General features: G+C 44.1%; 1 protein-coding gene and 1 long non-coding RNA gene across 9 annotated transcripts in view; one reads left to right on the forward strand and one right to left on the reverse strand.

The window, feature by feature from the left end:
* Window positions 1–223: 223 nt before the first annotated feature.
* Window positions 224–21171, reverse strand: part of LOC112664076 (uncharacterized) — a 59926-nt gene continuing 38978 nt past the window's right edge. For both annotated transcript variants that reach the window (XR_007403360.1, XR_003139485.3), the window contains 4 exons: window positions 18875–19061; window positions 18013–18084; window positions 16930–16971; window positions 224–2004 (listed from right to left, as the gene is read on the reverse strand). This is a non-coding gene — a long non-coding RNA (uncharacterized LOC112664076). The remainder of the gene's footprint in view (window positions 2005–16929; window positions 16972–18012; window positions 18085–18874; window positions 19062–21171) is intronic.
* The window catches only part of BCL9 (BCL9 transcription coactivator), an 83356-nt gene continuing 76871 nt past the window's right edge, over window positions 14687–21171 (forward strand). For 4 of the 7 annotated variants that reach the window (XM_049096177.1, XM_025453281.3, XM_025453285.3 and 1 more), the window contains exon 1: window positions 14689–14964. The gene's annotated coding sequence lies outside the window, so the exon portion shown is untranslated. Of the gene's footprint in view, window positions 14965–21171 lie in introns of all 7 variants that reach the window. The other 3 variants (XM_049096178.1, XM_025453286.3, XM_035700388.2) reach the window with 2 other exon arrangements.

The following is a 21171-nucleotide window of genomic DNA, read 5'->3' on the forward strand; positions in this document are numbered from 1 at the left end:
CCTGTACTTTAAAACTGGTAGTGATCTGTTTGAGAGCAGTTCCAATACCACGCAGAACACCGTCATGTTTTAGAGGCTTGCTCAGTGTTAGCATTATCAGATGTGTCTGAGTAGTCCTGTGTGGCTTTCTGAGGATGGTGGAATTTGATTTGATTTGAAGGCTCTGTATAATGCACACATATGGGGGTAGGGGATGGGATGCCAAGAAGGAAACTCGAAGAAGTGGAGATGAACATGGTTTATATTTTGTTGATTCATCGATTCATTGAACAGACTTTATTTTCGGAAATATCCATTATGTGCCTTAAAGAGGAAAAAGAAATTGTTCCTTCCCTCTCAATGTGTAGTCTAATGGGGGAGGCAGACAGCATTTTTTAAAAAGTATATGACTGTATGAGAAGTGTAACAATAGAGGTATGAATAAAGTAGCAGGCAGAAGGCTGTGATGAGGTGAGGTCTCAGTGGGTGACAAGGGAGCCAGGACACTACAGGCACAAGGGACAGGAAATGGAAAGCCTCCTTAGGAAGCACATTGCAGGGCAACCCGGGTGGCTCAGTGGTTTAGTGCCACCGTCAACCCAGGGCATGATCCTGGAGACCCAGGATTGAGTCCCCATGTCAGTCTCCCTGCATGGAGCCTGCTTCTCCCTCTGCCTGTGTCTCTCCCTCCCTCTCTCTCTCTACCTCTTTCTCTCTCTGTGTGTGTGTGTCTTATGAATAAATAAATAAAATCTTAAAAAAAAAAAAAAAGGAAGCACATTGCAGAAGCCAGTGTATAAGGGTAGATGAAGAGTCATGGGAAATCAGGTAGATTGGTAGAGATCATATCATAAGGGCACTTAGAGGACGTGCTATGGAATTTAGGTTTTATTCAGAGGACAGGGCAATTAGTAAAAGTTTTCAGGGGAAATCACCTACCACATTTACATTTTGGAGAGATAATGATAACAGTGTCTTGTACTATTTGGGTGGGGCCAACTGGGGTTTATAAACCTCAGCCTCACAATAACCTTTATCATCTCCAGAGAGATATACAAAGTTGGTCAAGTTCACCCAAGGAGTAAGGAACAGAGGAGGCTTTTCTGTCTTACCCCAATATGCTGCTACCTCTCTGGCTGCAGTGTGGACAGGATGGGAAGGGAAGAGGCAGAGCTGTGGTCAGAATAAAAGATAGTAAGACCAGAGCGAAAGCAGCAGGGTAGACATGTAGAGAAAGAGACAGAGTTCAAAATTATTTAAGAAGTAGGCTTTCCTGGGCACTGAGTGATTAGACTAGACATGGGAAGAAAAGTGGGGAGAGGCTAGGATGACACCCCAGGCTTCTACTACTACAACTGTGTTTCTTGTGGGGTCATCCATGGGAGAGGAGCTATAGGAAGTAAGGGAGGCGGGTATGGAGGTAATGGGTGAGGCAGTTGTGGGACACCCAGTGACGGCCCCAGTGAGTGAGGGATAGACCCAGCAGGAGTCAGGAGCCAGGCAGGGCTGGAGGAAGAGACAAGCAATCTGTCAGACCAGCCAAACGGGCAGGGCCTATTAGACTGTAGAGAGCCCCGATGACAGAATAACATATGGATTCGAGTTTGAAGGCAATAAGGAGTCACTGAGTCCCTTTGATGAGGGAAGCAACATGGTCAGTAACAGCTTTTTAAATGTCAAGCCTCGAACGAAAATATCCAAGAACTAAAATGGAACTTATTTCTATCCTCCATTCTACTCTGTGGTGAAGGTAACGCATCAGGAAGGAACGGTCAGCACCTCCACACTCAGGGTAGTGCATGGGGCTTAGCAAGCACAGGAGAAGGAGCTGGCACTTGGCTGGTGTCCCCCTCCACGTGGTGCCCTTGAGACATTATCCATCATCGTTCCTGAGGTCTGCAGGCCTGCTCTGTGAGGCTCCCAGCCATGTGCACCTCATAAGGACGGTGAGGGCTCTCCTGGTGAAAGGCCAGAGGAGTCCCAGGTCCTCTCTTTGTTTTTCTTATTCCTGGTACCACCTGGTCACTGAAAGGTAAGAGAGGAAAGAAAATGTTGGGCAACGAAATGGAGTAGCGAGTATTGATATCTTGAGATACTATCCTGCCACATAATAAAAATAATATTTTGGGAAAACCAGTTCACAACATTGGACAGGGTATAGTGGAGTGAGGAGAGCCTAGAGGAAACAGGGAGACCGCTTGAGAGGCCACCAAGGCCATGTGGTATTGTATGGACCATATGCAGTTACTCTGGAACAAGATAGGTGAACCATGTGGGTCCACTTATATGCACTGAGGACAGTACAGAGAACTATAAATGGATTTTCTCTTCCTTATGGTGTTTTAAATAACATTGTCTTTTCTCTGGCTTGCTTAACATAAGGGAACTGTGTATAATACATATAACATCCAAAATATGTATTAATCAACTGTCTATGATATCAGCAAGGCTTCTGGCCAACAGTTGGCTTTTTGGGGGAATCAAAAGTTATACTTGGATTTTTGACTATGCAGAGGCTTGGCACCCCTAACCCCCACGTTGTTCCAGGCTCAACTGTAATTTATAATGGACTTTCCCCTCCATTTGATCCTCACAGGGACTCTGTCAGTTGGTCTTATGATCTGTATTTTACAGATAAAACAACAAAGAGAAGTTAAACAGATTAGACAAAACCTCTTGTTAGCTTAAAACCTTGGTCTTGTGTTGAAAACCTTTGAGAGAAAGAACATCCCTTGTGCATTCCCCACCCATGCATATCCCACATCAACTCGCCTCTCTGGGACCATGATGTCTAAACATCAGAGCCTAAAGGCGCATGTGGAGGCTCTATCTTGAGAGAAGATCCCACTGGGAAACAAGGCTGCAAGCCTTAAAGCATTCCTCGGGGCTTTGGAAGGGACTTCCCACAGAGAGCTGCTTCCAGCCTCACACACAGCCTTCTGCGGGGCCCCTATGTAAATTCTCTGTAAGATTCAGTGTACTCTGGGCTCTGACAACCATCCTCTGATCCGTACTGGATGAATCTCGGGTACACACGGTCAGAATCGAAGCAGCAGGTGTGGCTGCCCTGGCGCTTTGAATAGGAACTTGTTCAAATCACGGAGCCTCAATAGGAATAGTTTTTCAAAGGAGTGGTTTATAATTTCTCATCTGCAGCAGGAGTGAGGGGGTGGATTGGGAGGAGGAAGGAGGAAGTGCTGTTGGGGGAGGCAGGCAAAGAGACACCTTCCGGGATCAGAACATCAAAGATCAAAGGAGGCGGGGGGATCCTCACTTCTGGAGATGAGAGGCCTGGGAGAGAATGCCTGAGTAGGTAAAGGAGAGAAATGAGATGTGGCAGGTGGAGCCCTCTAGAGAGAACCAGAAGAGGTTTCTATTTCCCCACAGGAGTCTGGTATTTGGGGCTCCCTGGCCCTGCCCTCAACCTTTGCAGCCACCTCCACTTCTTCCAAGCTACCTACCGCTCCTAATCCCCACCTTTCTGGGCCTTCCTCCCCCACAGCACCCTCTCTTCCTTTCCTTCTATGGTTTATGCATTCCTACCCCATATGTGCACTCACCTGGGTTGCCCTTCCTGGATGACCCCCTACCTTCACTCTCTGTCATTGATCAGAATCAAATTTAAATGCAGAATGCCTTGTAAGTTGGACTTGAATCCAGCCCTGATTCCCCATTACCTACACCATGCTTCTCAGACTCCAGCTTGCATCAGAATCGCCTGGGGTGCAGGGGGAAGCTTTTTAAAACAGAGTGATGGGACCTCCAGTTCCAGATTCAGCAGGTCTAGGATGGGGCCTGAGAATTTACATTGCCAACAAATTCCCAAGTGATGCTGATGCTGTGGTTGAGGACCATTAACCTGTATCATTCATGTGGCCTTAATCATGCACTGCCCTGTATTGATACCTTAATTGAGTGTGTATATCATGCCCCCCAGATGAAACTGAACCATTCAAAGGTAGTGGTAAGTACTTGACTGTGTATCCTACTCCTCACCTTACCCGCCTCGTTGCAGTACCTAGCTGGAGTTTTCTGAGCAGGTACTCAGACCCAATGTAATTTATTAATTGGTATGAAGGGTTAGTCTTGATTTTTAGATAAAATTATGAAATAGTTTGTCCACAGGAGCCTCCCATGTTCCCCTCCTTTCCTTGACCAATTTGTTTCACTCACCCTTCCTCCTCCAGGTTGAACCAGAGCCCCCAAACCATATGACTATCTTACAAACCCCAAAGTTCTATCACCCGTCCCTTGGAGCCTATCAGCAATTTTTAAAATATTTTATTTATTTATTCATCAGAGAGAGAGAGAGAGAGGTAGAGACACAGGCAGAGGGAGAAGAAGGCTCCCCATAGGGAGCCCGATGTGGGACTCAATCCTGGGATCCCAGGATCACGCCCTGAGCTGAAGGCAGACACTCAACCACTGAGTCACCCAGGCATTCCGGAAATAATAGTTCTTATGCCATGGGGTTCTTGGGAAGTTTTTAAAAAATTTATTTGAGGGCAGCCCGGGTGGCTCAGCGGTTTAGTGCTGCCTTCAGCCCAGGGCCTGATCCTGGAGACCCGGAATTGAGTCCCATGTCAGGCTCCCTGCATGGAGCCTGCTTCTCCCTCTGCCTGTGTCTCTGCCGCTCGCTCTCTCTCTCTGTGTCTCTCATTAATAAATAAATAAAATCTTTTAAAAATACAAAATAAAAAATTTATTTGAGGGACGCCTGAGTGTCTCTCATGAATAAATAAAAGAAATCTTAAAAAAAAATTATTTGAGAGAGAGAGGGCACATGAAAGTGGTGGGAGGGGCAAAGGGAGAGAGAATCCTCAAGCAGACTCCCTGTGGAGCATGGAAACTGATGTAGGGCTTGATCCCATGACCCTGAGATCAGGCCCTGAGCCAAAATCAAGAGTTAGATGCTTAACCAGATAAGCCACCCAAGCACTCCAGGAAATGTTTTTGAGATTTTATCTATCTATTATCTATCTATCTATCTATCTATCTATCTATCTATCTATCTATCTATCTATCATCTAAGAGAGAATGCATGCACAAGTGTGTGCATGTCTGTGAGCAGGGGAAGGGGCAAAGGGGGAGGCAGGTGGAGAGAGAATCTCCAGCAGACTCCATGCTGAGCAGGGAGCCCCACACAGGGCTCAGTCCCACGACCCTGAGATCATGACCTGAACCAACACCAAAAGTCAGATGCTCAACTGACAGAGCCATCCAGGTGCCCCAGGAATTAAGTAAGATGATATATACCTAAAGCACTGAGCACTATGCTTGGCACATAGTAAGCAGTCAATATAAGGTGGTTCTTTTGATGTTACTATTGTTACTGTTCTGTAAATAAAGTTTGCCATAATTCACATCTCAGAAGTGACCAATACTGATAGCTCTTTACATATTTTTTCGGGTTTCGTTTCTATATCTCTATCTCTATGTCTTTGCCTCTCCCTATATATGATATGGTGCCCAAAATATGTATACTATTTCACATATTTGTTCACATAACAAATATTCTAGATGATTCTCAAAACAGTCCTACAAAGTACATATTAATAATACAATTATAAAATGGGTATTTGATATACCCTCTCTGAAAGTGACATCTTCACATCCCAAATGTTCAAAGGAAATCTCTGGAGGCTGGAATATAGGATATAGGTCAGCAACCTTTTTCTGCAAAGGGCCAGATAGAAATAGTCTAGACTTTGCAGATCATAAGGTTTCTGTTGCAACCACCTAATTCCATGGTTATAGTATGAAAGCAACTATAGATCATATGTGAAAGAAAAAGGGTGACTGTGTTCCTATACAACTTTATTTGTGGAGATCAAAATTTGAATTTCATATAATTTTCATATGCCATGAAATATTCTTCTTCTTTTGATTTTTTCCAACCATTATTTTATTTTATTTTATTTTATTTTATTTTATTTTATTTTATTTTATTTTATTTTATTTATTTTATGTTAAAGATTTATTTATTTATTTTAGAGAGAGAGAGAGAACATAAGCCAGGAGTGGGGTCAGGCAGAGGGAGAAGAGAGAATCTCAAGCAGACTCTGTGCTGAGTAGGGAGCCTGATGTGGGACTTGATCTCAAGACCCTGAGATCATGACCTGAGTGAAACCAAAAGTCAGATGCTTAACTGACTGAGCCACCCAGGTGCCTCCAACCATTATTTTAAAATGTAAAAACCATTCTTAGATTGTAGACTGTACCACACAAAAATGAGGCAGGTTGAATATGGCCCGTGGGTCATAGGCAGCACACTAGCTTGCCATTCTGGAGTGTAGTGAAAAATCAGAGAATGTAGCGTGGAAGTAATACCTTCACATGCCCTTCCTACCTTCTCAGTAGGAAGTATCTTTTTTTCTGACCAAAATGCATTATCCTACCAAATCTGTTAAATCCTACTCAAGGTTTAGATCACACACTACATCTTCTGTGAAACCTTCCCAAAATTCCTCTGAAGAAAGAAATGCTTGTTTCCTCCCCAGATTCTCTTAACACTTCTTTTATAGTACTACATATATACTTTTCACCTACCAGAATCCCTACTAGGCCTCAAACTCCTTGTGAGTTCGATTTATTTGATGTGCATCCAGAACAAGTACACTGCTTGGCATCTAAGAAGGGTTGAACTGAGTTCCTGAGCTTCAGTCTCTCTTTTGGGGGCAAGAAAGAGAAACCCATTAGCACTAGTCTAGAGGGGAGACATGCAGGGGGTTACTTAGAATCAGGAACTTTTTAAGGAACAAAATTCAGGAAGCCTCCACCAGAGCTAGAACCGTGGTTTAGAAGGCAGACAGCCAAAGACTCTCTCTCTCTCTCTCTCTCTCTCTCTCAGGCCATGTGGACTCTCCTCTCTATCTCTCCAAGTAGGTTGATTTCATTATTATTATTATTTTTTTTTAACTCAGGATTTCTCTCAGTTCAAGAGCTAAGAGAGATCAACTAGCTTCTGTTAAGTCCTAATTAAATTTCTCAGATAGAGAATGTTACTGGCCAGGGGAACTGGTTGCATAGTATAAACACAAGTGCTAGAGCTTCTCTGAGCAGGTAGCCTGGGGATTATTCTCCATGAATGGAGGGAATGTGTTGGGCAGGTACCTCAAAATGCATGTAGTACCTGGGTGCCTGGCTGGCTTAGTCAGTAGAGCATGTGACTCTTTTTTTTTTTTTTTTTTAAGATTTCATATATTTATTCATGAGAGACACAGAGAGAGGGAGGAGAGAGGCCGAGGGAGAAGCAGGCTCCATGCCGGGAGCCTGACATGGGACTCGATCCCGTGACTCCAGGATCAGGCCCTGGGCTGAAGGCAGCTCTAAACTGCTGAGCCACCAGGGCTGCCTAGAGCATGTGACTCTTGATCTTCAGGGTCATGAGTTCAAGCCCCATGTTGGGCCTACTTAAAAAAAAAAATGCCTATGATCCCTGCTGGCTTTCTTTATCCCAGGATGGCTGGCATTGTGGTTACTTGTAAGCATCTCTCTCTTTTCCTCTATCCAGACAGCACTCTCCTTTAGAACACAGACAGTCGTACTCTGTTTTGGTGGCACCAGTCCAAGCACAGTGTTTTGCACACAACAGGTAATAGCAAATGCTTATTGAATTGAACTGAAAATACCACCTTCTATTTGGTCTTTATTGCATCTTTCAACTTTATGAAAGGTACACATTCCATTGCTAGGCATAGGACGTGGCATAAAAGATAAATTTCCTTTTCCTGGCTTCAGTATTTTTTTTATTGAATTGTCTTTAGCTCAGGTAATTGCATTATTTCCATTCCAGGTTTTCAGAGGTCAAACAACCTCAGGTCCAGATGTACTATGAATGCAACTATAATAGTTTCAGAGCAATTATCTCCTTCCAGCTCTGCAGGGCAGAACAACTCAAACTCAGAAGCCAGGCTAGTAAGAAATCCTTTTATATGTACCCCTCTCAGAGTCAGCCCAAAGTGAACTCACAGCCACTTAGAGCAGAGAATTACGTAGATGTGGCCGGTGGCCCAGGTAGCTGCTGCCCGTGCTGGCTTCTAAGTCGGCCTGGGAGCAGCAGAGTGTTTCAGATCATACCTGAATCCCTCTGCCATGAACCAAGGCCAGGGAAACCCAGTTTCCGAGGTCGATCGGGGAGGCAGCCCTTTCCTAGCTGTCTCCAGAACTGCTGGAGAGTTTCTCTCCAGCGTTATTACAGCTCCTCTGATCAACTCCCTTGGGGGAGAAGTTGGCTCATTGTTTACCAAAACCCGTTGCTCCCACCGGTAGCTCTGCTGCCTCTTTCAGTTCTCATGAGCTGCAAGCTTCATACAGAAGCAGCTCTCAGGGAAGGCGCATTACAGATTAAGCCCTCGACTTTATGTGCCTTCCCCGCCTGGGCTAACATCAATTCCTCAATCGTTTCTCAGGGCTTTCTAAGCTCCCTTCCACATCCTGCTTAGAGGAGATGGAGATGGGACAAAGTGGCCTTTCTGTCCCACTGATATGCCAGTTGTACTATTATACATATACTTTGTTCCCAAAAGACCCTCTACAACCTGCACAGTTGGGGTGCTTAATAATGCAGATCCAGGCCCATCTTTCCCCCACACGACTGTATTTGGGGGCACATACGTAGGTGCCGTGTCTCCTCGTGACATGCACACGATTTCAAGTTATCATCAGTTAACACACTTATGTGACAATTATACATATGAATCAAATACATATGAACTTGAGCAAATCTCTATCCTTCACCGCTTAATTAGGATCTACTAAAAGCATTCATAGGTCTTTTGCAACAACCAAAGAGCTTTTTCAGAAAGTTGCCTGGAAAAAAATAAGATGAAAGAACTGCTTAAAAAATGGTGTGTTAAAAAAAAAAATGGTGTTTTAGGATCATGGGGCATTGAATCTGGTGGCTGCTTCCAGAATGGTTATCCTCTCAACCACCCTACATGGAGCCCATTCTTCTGATTTATTGTAGTTTAGTTAGAAGGAAGAAGCTATATTCATTCATTCCATAGGAGAGAGGATTTCTGTTCCTCACTACATGATGATCTGTTTCCACCTGCCATCTCTCCCTGGAGCTCAGTAATGTGAATCTCTTGTTAATATATATTTTCAAACTTAAGTTGTGCTTCCTGATATATTTTGCCTATAAAATTGGAAGTTCTTCACTTTCTGCACCTCTCTTAAAGTTTGTAGGGAAGCATATTACAGTCTGTGGATTACCTATATGCTTTGTTCTTTCTCCTATACTGTACCTGTTGGCCACTTAATGCTCTTCTTTGACCTGAAGCTCAGCTGAGAAGAGAAGATGAAATTTAGACGAATAATTTTTAACTTCTAAAACACAAGTCTAGCGGTATCTGGGTGGTTTAGTCGGTTAAGCATCTGCCTTCGGCTCAGGTCATGATCCCAGGGGCTCCCCGCTCAACAGGGAGTCTGTTTCTCCCTCTGCTCCTCCCTTGTTCATGCATGCTCTCTCTCTCTCTTTCTCTCTCTCTCTCTCTCAAATAAATAAGTAAAATCTTAAAAAAAAATACAAACACGAGTCTGCCATAATGCTTTTCTGTGATGCTTGTACTCTACTCTGGATTACTTTGAGGGATCTTTTCAAGTAGTATTTTAAAATAATAACATCATTTCTCTAAGATGTTCTGTATAGAAGATATTTTCCTTGAGTGCTTATGTTTACAGACTAACAGTTCACGTGGGAAGCTAATAAAGGTAAAGCAAATGATGATGCAATTAGTATGTCCTTTCAATTACCTGTGGTTCAGAAAAATCAATGGCAAGATAGACAAATAAAGAAGCAGTAAAGAGCAGGAGTTGTGGGCCAAACAGAACCACACTTGGGCACTTTATATTTATGAGCTGTGTGACCACGGGCAAAGCACTTAATCTCACCTAGTCTGTGAAATGAGAACAAACATAACATCTAACATTTGTTGGTTGCTTTTCATGTGCTGGGCACGGTGCTAATTATGTCACATGCATTCATTATCTCATTTCATCCTCGAAATAATCCCATGAGGAAGGTACTATTAATATCCTCATTTTGCAAATGAAGAAACTGAGACTCAGAAAGGTGAAGTAATTTGTCCAAAATCATAGAGTGATTGTAACTCACTGTAACTCATACCATGCCTATCTGGCTCTAGAGATCAAGTACGTAAGTACTGTGTTGCTGTGGTGGGAACTCTTCTTCTAGGGTAAGTTGTGACAATTAAATGAGATACTGCACATAAAGAGCATGCCTGACACAGAGTAGTGCTCTTATTGTTACAGATTTTTTACCTATTACTGGCTAAAATTTGTAGAGTGCTTTACTCTTAATAAAGCCTATTGACACAGTAACTCATTACTTCATGATACCTTGCGAAGTATAAACCATGTGGCTCAGAAAGGTTAAAAGCCTTGGCCAAGGTCATTTAGTTTATAAGTACATCACACTGGGACTCATATCTTTTAATTCCAGAATCCAGCAACTTCACTCTGCCTTTTAATCATGGCGGGGTGGGGAGGTGGCAGGGGGCGGGGAGGTAGCTATATTTTTACGTGGTGTAATTTATTTAATTTATTATTGGGAGAAGTGGCTATTTTTAGATCATGTGTTATTTAAAAACCATGTTTTAAATGGAACTTAAGCCCCATAGTGACCCCATAGAAACCTATTGTGAGCATGTGCCAGATGCAGGCAAAGGGAAATGTGGAGGAAGATGAAGCCAGGATCCTTCTTCCTTTATTTTTTTTATTTTTATTATATTTTAAGATTTTATGTTTAAGTAATTGCCACACCCAATGTGGGACTCTGACTTAGAACCTTGAGATCAAGAGTTGCACGCTCTACTGACCAAACCAGCCAGGCGTCCTCATCCTTCATCCTTTAATTCCAGACTTGCCCCCATACAATATTTTTTTAAAGATTTTAAAAATTTATTTATTCATGAGAGACACAGAAAGAGAGGCAGAGACACAGGCAGAGGAAGAAGCAGGTTCCTTGAGGGGAGCCCAATGCAGGACTCGATCCCAGGATCCAGGGATCACACGACCTGAGCTGAAGGCAGATGCTCAACTGCTGAGCCACCCAGGTGTTCCGCCCCAGTACAGTTTTGAAGCTATTTCCCTTTATTATGTCCCTACCTTTTCATAGTTTATGCCATCTCCATAGTTTATGCCATAAGGGGTGCTCCCTTATCTTCTCTTCAGTCCCCACATCAGGCCTGCCTTACATCAAGACTCCTCTCAATTCTAAAACTATCTACTGGCTTCCCCTTTTCACTTCACTCTGTAACCTAAATGATTTTTTTTTTGATATGAATTAGGTATTCAGAGGAAAGTAGCTTGATGAAATAATTCACACTAATGTATGAGTGGCTGATTTTCCTTATCCCCTCTAGAGGCGTTTGCTTTTTTAAAAGATTGTTAATATTGCAAGTGTATTTGTCATTGTTGGGAATTCCAGCAGCGAAACAAAATAAAGTGAAAAATAGCTATGACGTGAAAGGTATTTTTGAAGAGATGTGCTATAATTTGAGTAGACCACCCAGGGAGGGTCTTTCTTGCTCTATCCCTTTACGCCATGACCCTCTCCAGCACACATACACACGCACACATCCAAACACACATCTCATCAGCTACCTTGGCTTTTAATCTTTACTCCATCAACTGGACACTTACCAGAATGATAGCATTTTCGTTCTGGTGAGGGTGCTAGGTCTAATGGCATCAGCTCATTTTATAATTAAGGAAACAAAGCTCGGCCAGAAGAGCCTGGTTCACATCCCCATGAGTGGTAGACTGCCACCAGAATCCAGGTCTACCCAAGGATTCCGGGCATCTTCTTCCACTCCACACTTAGCATTCAGAAGTCTCATAAAGTACACCGAGAAACACTCCTGCAGTAACCTCGATCACTTATCTACTTGAATTTTCTTTTCTTCCCTCTTTGGACTTGGCAGGTAGAAGCCCTCAGTGCTGGAGGCGAGAGTCTGACTTGGTGTTCCTCCCAACATGTTCTGACCTGGAGGCTGGGGAAGCGCCTTCCTCTGCCAGGTGGGACTAAGGAGGAATTAGAGACTTGGGGCTATTTGGGGGCCTGGCACAGGCTTCTTCAGTAGCCCCTTGTGGAGATGCCATGTGAAGACACTAGGATTGTTATTGCCCCTCTCTTCTTTCTCTCACTGAACATTTAGATTTTCTCTCTCATGATTGGAAGGGCTCCCTGCTCCCTCCCACCACCACAGAGCTGCAGCAGATGGGTAGGTGGGGGGAGAGCCTGGTCTCTGGAGAGGCAGGCTGCCCGAGGCCCATCTCAGCCAGCACTTCCTGCCTGAGTGAACTTGGCACTTTAACAGACCTCTGTGTCTCAGCTTCTTCATCCAGAAAATGGGAGCAGTAACAGTTTATACCTTATGGGGTTGTTTACTAGATGGAGGAGCTTAATAAATGTCACCAGCTGTTATCATCATCATTATCATCAACACCTTGTGGGTGTTTTTAGTCCGCTTTTATTTTTTTAAGGAAGGGAAGCCTTCCTGGCCTCAGCTGCCTTTCTCCATTGCCCAGCAATCTCTAAATCGTGTGGTTACTAAAGGTTAAGTTGACCCTTCATGCAAGAAGGCCTCATTGTGTATAGTGAATCACCGTCACTTAGAAGTGGTCGGTGAGTCAGCAGTTATTAGGGGGAGGTCAGAAGGTTCCCTGGCTCAAAGTGAGAGGACCCAAACAGCAGCCCTGAGGTATAGAAGGAAAACATCCATTTGTATGGCGAGTGGGGTATTATGGAGAACCGAGCTATGCAGGTCAGAGGACATAAGGCGATGGGTAAATGCTGGGGCTTTGGAATCACACAGATCTGAGTCTGATTTCAGCTCTACCCTCACCTTGCTGTGTGACTTCAGGAAATTTATTTAACCTCTCTGTGCCTCACTTTTTATCATCTGTAAACGGAGATGGTCTTAATAGAAATGACTTCATGGTATAAATGCTTGGGAAAGCGCTAAAAATTAAGTAAATAATCAAAAGTAGTTACTATTCTCACAATCAGCAAGAATTAGAGTCAGGATAGACAGTTTTAGGGATCAGCATAATGGATAAGCAAACCAAGGTGTAAAGGCAGCAGGAACAAAGATGTATCTTTGATGTGGCGACTGTTAGGTCCGACAAGACATTTAGCTAGTATTAAGGGTAAAAAGTCATAATTTATTCCCTGTTGCACCCCTATGAGGGAGTGTTGTGTGTTCACATAATTTGCATTTTGTAGAAGATTCTGAGAAATAGACTCTAAGCTACCTTTCTGCAAGAATACAGGTCTGGTTTAGCTCCAGTGAGGAGTTAAGCTTCCCTTCAGGTCCTGCAGGTGAAGGGGCAACTACCTGGCCTGGGCAGGGGAGACCTTGTCAGGCTGTGACCCCACAACGTACTAAAAATATGAATGTCACATTATCATCCTGTCCTTCTTGATCTCAGTTGGCCCTCCTGATTTCATGCCATCTGCAAATTTGCACATCCTTTGTGTTCCTTTTTGCTCACATTTTATGCTTTCCTTTGCCATCTCATTCTCCCCCTGCATGTTTCAATCTCTGGGCTTCCATTTTTCTTCTTCTTTTAAAAATGTGGTGTTTTTTTTTCTCTCTCTCTCTCTCTGTCTCTCTTCCCTCCTTTATACCCCCACCTTCCTCCTCTCTCCACACCAATCAAATTCCTGCTTGCTTCATGCCATATTCATTATCCTACCTCATTCCCCCTCATTCCTAGAAAACAGCTCGGTGGAGACTCATTCACCCTCCCCCTGCAACTCGCAGTGCCCACCCTCCATAAATTCCAGCCGCCTGGCAATCAGTAACTTCAGCATCACACTTCACAGCTCTCAGAGTTTACACTACTTGTTACTACTCTCCTTGCTACTGCTCTCTAGGGTTTCTGAAAAAAAAAAAAAAATCCGCTTTAAAAATATCCTGGGTACAAGTTGAACCCACAGTTAAAGTTTACTCGCACATTCACACATTTCATGGATTTATTTTAACTAGTAGCTCAGGTCTCTGCTCAATTATGCAGTGAAGAAAGCCTGGAGCCTGGGGAAACCAGTTTTTCTCTACTCTGGAGAAGAAAGGCACCTAAAGATGCAACAGAAACCCCAGAGCTGGATTCACCTTCTCTCTTATCTCCCAGCTCCCCCCACCTCAAGCTGATGGGATCTTGCAGTTGCGTTTGGGGTCATTTATTTAGCTCTCCCTGGAGCTCAGGCTGCCTCCCCGGGTGCGTATGTGTGCACACGTGTGTGGCCACTGCTGTTTCTCCAAAGGGCTCACCTCTCTTCTGCCATTTTACCAGGACACGGGAGGCTCTCCCGCTCTCCCGCTCGCTCCCTCTCCCTTTCTCTCCCTGCCCCCAGCTCAGCCTAGGCTTTTTCCTGCCTCTTAACTCCACCAGTGCAGCAACTAGCTGAGCTGCTTGGGCGCGCGCGCGCGTGTGTGTGTGTGTGTGTGTGTGTGTGTGTGTGAGAGAGGGAGAGAGAGAGAGAGTGTGTGTGTGTGTGTGTGTCTGCGTGCGCAGCTAGGCCAAGCCTGTGAGCCTGCCTGTCACCGGAGAGTTTTAGTTTGCATTCAGAAGAAAGGAGGAGGGGAGACAAGGGGGGGGGGGGAGAGGGGGAGGGGGAGGAGTGGGGGGGGCGCCGCCGAGAAGGGAGGGAGAATGTCTTGTTTGTGGCTTGTCAGCAATTGCTTGAGACAAGCTTCCATGTGTGAAAGCTACTTGGCATGAATGCCTGGGCCGTACCAAGTGTCACCGCAGCAAGAGGGGGAGGCAGAAGAAAAACAGATCAGACCAGAGCAGACAATAGGCCCCTAAAGTCTTCCCCCTAAGTTGCTTTGATGTTGTCCTAGTGTCTTGATACCAGGAGGCCAGGGATTGCAGGAAAAGGGTCTTTTTTGTCTTCATTCACTTTCCCCCCTCAGTTTGTGACATGATTCTCCAGAATTTCTCCTCATAAAAAAGGTAAGAGCCCTAACAATCCCCTCCTCGGTGGCAGGCTCGCTCGCCCGTGCCTGCAAGTGGGGGTCTCCTGCCTGCGCTGCTCAGGGGGAGCGCCGGGGTCCTGCCGCGGGAGCCGTGGCCCGGCCCCTGGAAGTCCTGCGAGGCGCGCGGGGCTGGGGACGGCCCCTCTTTCCAGGGAACCCCGGGAACACGATCCGTGCCTCCGGGTTGGGGGGGAGAAGGGGTGGATGGAGAGGGGTGGGAGGAGGGTGCGAGGGTGGAGGTGCGAGGGGGAGAAAGAGGGAGCGGGAGAGAAGCCTGGAGGAGAGGGGAGCGGGGCCGAGCCCGGGGCCGAGCACCCGCAGCCTGGAGCCCTCGGAGGCCTCGCCCGCCCGGAGCTGCGGTTCGGAGGCTGAGCCAGGGCTGGCCGGGCTCCGCCGGGCGCCTGCACGGATTGCAGCGAGCTTTGTGTGTGTGAAGGGCTGTGCGCGCGCGCGCGCGCGTGTGTACTTCCCCCGCACTGCCCTGGCGCGCCTCGTGAAGGGGAGGTACCCCAATCCTCATCCCCCCGAGCCCAGACTCCCAGGCAGAGCGGAGAGGCAGGCGAGACGCGAGAGCAAGAGAACTCTGCCGCAACGCAATCCAGAAACTTTTCCAGTCTCGGGGATTTCTCTGCTGATAGATACTGTGAAGGAGTTGTGCGGTGGGGGGCGGACGGGGTGGAAGGGGGTGGAAGGGGGCGAGGGGGGGCGGTGCCTCAGTTTCCCCGTCTGTACAATCCAGAGAGCCGAGTGGGGATGCTGCATGTCTGCCTGGGATTTGGCGAAACAGAACAGATCCTTATGTCTAAAAGGCGTGGAGAAATCTTCAAGCTAGAGATACTGTGGAATCACCAAGTACAAGTGTTATCATTATTCTTGGTCATCATCATCATCATCAAACCATCATTAAAGACACCCCGAGACAAAAAAAAAAAACGGGGAACACAGATCAAGTGTCTGAGCATTTCTAAGGAAACAAAAAGCCTTTTTCCACCTGTTGGCTTCTGTCCTTTTCTCTTGTGTCTTTTCGTTAGATTTATTGGCCGATTTGTACAGAGAATGGGGTGGGAGGGGTTGGGTTTTCCCCTTTCCTCCTCCCTTGTACATATTTTTTTTTTTTTTAAAGAAGGTCAGTGTAAGATGCTTGAAAGAGAAAATGTGCCTCCTGTTATAGTAGTTTATTCAAGTCCTTGTGTTTTCTGCCGCTGGCAGGGCTTGCAAACACATCTGTAAACTCTACCTTGGAGGTTAAAGATTTTTATTGTGGCTTTTAGAGATTAAATGAGATTTATTTACAATTGCTGTTTATCAGAGAGTAAATATCTTACTGTGTGTGTGAGGGTAAGAATGTGAAGGCTCTTTACTCACTGGTGGTTTTGTGGATAAAACCTTTTGCTTTTTAAAGTGACATCTTGAGAGATGGGAATAGAAGGCTAAAATCAGTGCCTAATACTCTAAATTTTTTTTAAAGAAAAAAATGTCTGCTGATTTTCTTAAACTGTGGATTTCCCCTCTTCTCTTCTTACACGGTGATTGCTTCAAGGCTCTTAGTTGTAGCTCTCTGAATTCTCTGGGGGAATTTCGCTTTCTTACCTAATTCCAGGTTTGCTGTGACTCTGCTAGTTGTCCAAAAAAAATCTGCAAAAGTCTGGGAGGCTGTGCCTCCTTCCATCCTAACTGCAAATGTTCATCAGACTGACTCCCTGTTATAGCTAGAGATTGAAGCAAAGGGCCAGCCCTGGTTGAGAATATTTATGTTCTTCCGTTGGAAGCCTGGAGAACCTGACTTCTGGGTATGAGAAAGGATGAAGGCAAGATATTAATTGGCCAGGATCTGGCAAGAAGCACCCTCCACACACACACATAATGTTTTGTTGGAATAGAACTGAACTTCATATTTTAAAACTTAATTTTTTCCCCCCACTTTGTAAGCAGAAGATCTTACCATGGTTTGTCTCTGACAAGGTTTCAGGTTCTGGATGTCTTCCTAAAATGTTAGAATTTCAGAAGTGCAAGGAAAAGAAAGGTTATTCATCAAGTTTTAAATGAGGACACCAAAGCCCCAGAAAGACCAGCAGTGATCTGAGGGGCTCAGTGCAGCTGTGGTAACATCCAGACCACACCCTGGGGTGTGAGTACTCCGAGGGTTGTCATGCCAGCACCCTTACCTGGCTTCCACACTACATCTTGTACAGCCTAGCACTTGGGCCTGCCAAAAAGACAGGCACCTTTTGAAATCTGCTTGTCGTGCTGGACTATGTAGCTGTACATTCAGCCCTGCTTGTGACACATGGAGCAAACATGGCAGCCACGTGTCACAGCATGAGTTCGTGTGAACTCATGTATTCACTTGCTTATTCAAGTGATGTTTTAGGGGCTATTAACTATGCACCCACCACCTTGCTGGGCACTGAGGACATAGGAAAGAACAAGGCAGACGTGCCCTTGCTCTCAGGGAGTGTAGCATCTTGGTGGTGTAATCAACATTAACCACATAGTTAAATTAGTAATAATAGTAACGATAATTTACACTGAACAGCATGCGGATACTATAATAGGACAGAGGGGCAGCCCCGGTGGCGGTGGCGCGGCGGTTTAGCGCCGCCTGCAGCCCACCGCGAGATCCTGGAGACCCTGGATCTAGTCCCACGTCGGGCTCCCTGCATGGAGCCTGCTTCTCCCTCTGCCTGTGTCTCTGCCTCTCTCTCTCTCGCTCTGTATCTCTCATGAGTAAATAAAACAAAATCTTTAAAAAATATATATATAATAGGACAGAACATAAAGTTGTATAAGTGATTGTCCTAAATTTGTAACTAGGTGTAAGCTCACTGTCCTTTCCTCTTAGCACATTGCTGTCCCAGCCAACACCCATTCCCCTAGAGGCATTCCTACTCACCTAGAGGCCCAGTGTTTCTAAAGACAGTAAACAGCCTCCCCCCCACCCCCCACCTTCTTCACACAAGGCAACGGAGACACAAATAGTAACTATTAACCCTTTACACTTGTACTATTAAATAATTCCACATACCTTGTAAGGTGGCTTCTGGAGCAGTCATCTGGGTGATTCACATTAGCTCTAGCCTTGGCACATTGTGAAACTCTAATGGGTATTGGAAGAGAGTGGTTCGTGAGGCTCTTGTCTCATTTCACTTACTCCTTAGTTTCTCCAGTTGTTACTAAACACTTAGCTGCAGGAAACTCCACCATTATCACTGTCATCTTGAAATTCCAAAGACAATAGTGTAGTAAAGGGCTTTTCCCATTTCTCCTAACAAGGACACATTATCTATAAAGGGGGAAAAAAAATTACAGCCTCTTAATCTTACCACAGTCCCATTTTGTTTGGGTTGTTAAAATCTTACTGGTTTGATCTACCAAAGTAGGAGCATCCTCCATCCCCATTTTGGTCTTGGATGGAGAGAAGGTATGGTGGAAATGCTGGGAGTTTCCATGCTGGTTGATTTGTGTTCATGCTTGTATCATCATTTTCTACATTGTGTGTTTCCCTAGTACTCAAAGGAGAATTGTCTTCAGTGGTGTCAAGCTATCTTTTTTTTTTTTTTTTCTAGACTAATTTAGTAGTTTAAAGGGAAGACAGACATGCCCACCTACACAGAAATCATAGGTTTGGTGCCTATACTTTGGGAACCTACACAGGTCATGTGGTTAAATCGTGTGATGAGCAAAATAAGAGTCATTTCTATGTACCCAACGTTGTTACTCAGTGCAGTAGCGGCCCACATTGTAGCAACAGCCCTACCCAGAGCTTGCCATAGTCATCTGCATTTGGCACCTGTGGCCACTGCCTTCTCCTGTGAGCTGTATGACTTCATTTGCAAGTATTTGATCATTTCCGACACACTCTGCCCAACCCCCAATGTGTTACTCACTGGGGCGCTGCCTCTGGGGGAGGCAATCTGAGTCGGCTTCTTCTTCAGAAGAGCAATCCGAAGAGAGGAGTGATCCAGGAGTGATCCGAGTGGGGGAAGCTAAGATGTGGATAAAACAAGGATCTGGTGGAGGGAGAAATTGAACCAGCTGGGGAGCCAGACAGCAGCAATCAGGTCATCTTTAACTCTGGGGGAATAAAAATGAAGACTGATCACCTTTTAAAAGGTGCATTGTGTGGATTCTGTGTGTAAATAAAAGTGGAAGAGCCCCTAGTCCTGTTGAAGGTAAAACCAACACAACATGTAGAACATCCCCCAAACTTCTTGGTTACAAATACGACTTTTGCATGTAGGTCTAGTGAAAGGAATTGTGTGTGTGTATGTGAATGTGTGTGTTTCCCCCCAAGAGACATAAATATAAGATGTAAAATGGAAATTTTCTCCATTTCTTTTAAGCCTTGACATTTTAATGCACTTTAAAATATCTGCTCAGTCCTCTCTTATAATAGCCCTGTGAATTAAGTAATATCGTTATCCTTCTGTTATATTTGAGTAAGATTATGTGACTCACCCAAGGACTCACGAGAAAATAAGGGGCAGGATGGCTTGATATTCTAGCCAAATTTATTCTTTTCTTTAAACACTTAGGATTTAGAGTGTCAATCAAAAAAAGAAGGGTCCCCAATTCTAGTTTAATCATTACATGTTTTTTACAAGTGCATTGGACAGCTTCTGGTTTTGGTTTTGCCCTTCTATGACCTAGGTCTCCCTATTCTGCACCTCTGGACCTCTTTCAGAATGAGGGGCTGAGCTACATCATTTCTGTTTCCTTCCTGTAATTCCGCATTTCTCTAACTCTATGAATAGAATGTTCCATGGATCTGGTCTTTTGGTCACCTTATACAAAGCCCAGTTCAAGAAACTGTGGTTCCCAGAGGGGAGATGTTGTAAGTTTATGTATGTAGGGGATTCATTCTTATATATCTGAACTATGTTGGCATTTTGAAGTGAAAAGCACAATAGGCAAAAGTGGGATTTTAATTTATGGATTGGAAAGAATTGGCCAGTCAGCACATAGGCACATGTGCAAGGAGACTAAAGAACCATTTTCAAAAGAATAGGCTGTTTTGAATGCACATCTTCCTGTATAATAAGTATGAATTGGAAATGGATGGGCCCTGGGTACATCTCTTAGCTTCACTGTTCTTACTGCTTTCTCACAGAAACTGAGTTCCTTTTTGTACTGTGCTTACAGATTGTTTTGAGGGTGCAAGGGACCAGTTTAAGCAACTGTAGTGCTGATGATACATGCTATGTGTTAAGCACTATGCTTTGGGGAATGACAGGGCTACTGATCATCTTTATGATATGCAACTCCTGAAGGATGTTGCTGAAGACTTGCTGATATGATGTGATATATATATATATATATATATATATATATATATATATATATAATGTATATATACCTTTAGATGTGAATGATAAACTGCTTCTGAAATGTGGCCAAAAGTGAGACAGGCAGGGTAGAGAGTGAATGATGTTTTTATTAATCATGTTTGTATGAGTAGTTCCAGACGCTATTCACTTAAAACTGGTTAAGTCTTTGGAAAGATATAATTTAAAAATTTGGTAGCTCTTTATGTAATTTTCTGAATTCAGAGTAAGATCTTCTACCATGTTTTACGAATATCATCTTGCTTGTAGCAAGGAAGACTGGTTCAAGGCTGCTTTGGGGATTAGTAAACCACTGTCATTCTGAATTGGTCTTATTTCTGTCTGCAAAAAAAAATGTAACATATAGTTAGTTTATAACTGGTGGAGGGAATTTGGAAGACTATAAATAATAATTTTTTGACTTATACTCTTCCTATATTCCTGGTTGCTTAAAATTCCTAACATTGGATATCTTGCTTAACTTCATAAAATCCTAAGAAGTAACTACATAAGAGAACTATATTACTGACTTTATAGATGGGAATATATGAACAGGCTTGTGAAATGATATACCAGCAAGCATTTTTTGAACATAAGAACATACTCTATAGAAATATGTGAAATGTGGTTATTAATTAACATCAAACTTATAGGAAAAGAAAAGCATATTCTATGTATTATTGTTGCTAATCTAACTTTTAATGATCTCAGTAATTATCAAAAATATTTTTATGTTGTGTGTTAACTACACTGGAATTAAATCAAAAACTTTTTTTTTAAGTATTTTTATGTTAGTCACTTAAAGGTTCAAAATGCGATTAATCAAAAGCTTTGAGGAGCTCTCAGTAATTTCCATGAAA

The sequence above is a fragment of the Canis lupus genome, chromosome 17 (assembly GCF_003254725.2).
Source record: "Canis lupus dingo isolate Sandy chromosome 17, ASM325472v2, whole genome shotgun sequence".
In the NCBI taxonomy this organism is placed as follows: Eukaryota; Metazoa; Chordata; class Mammalia; order Carnivora; family Canidae; genus Canis; species Canis lupus.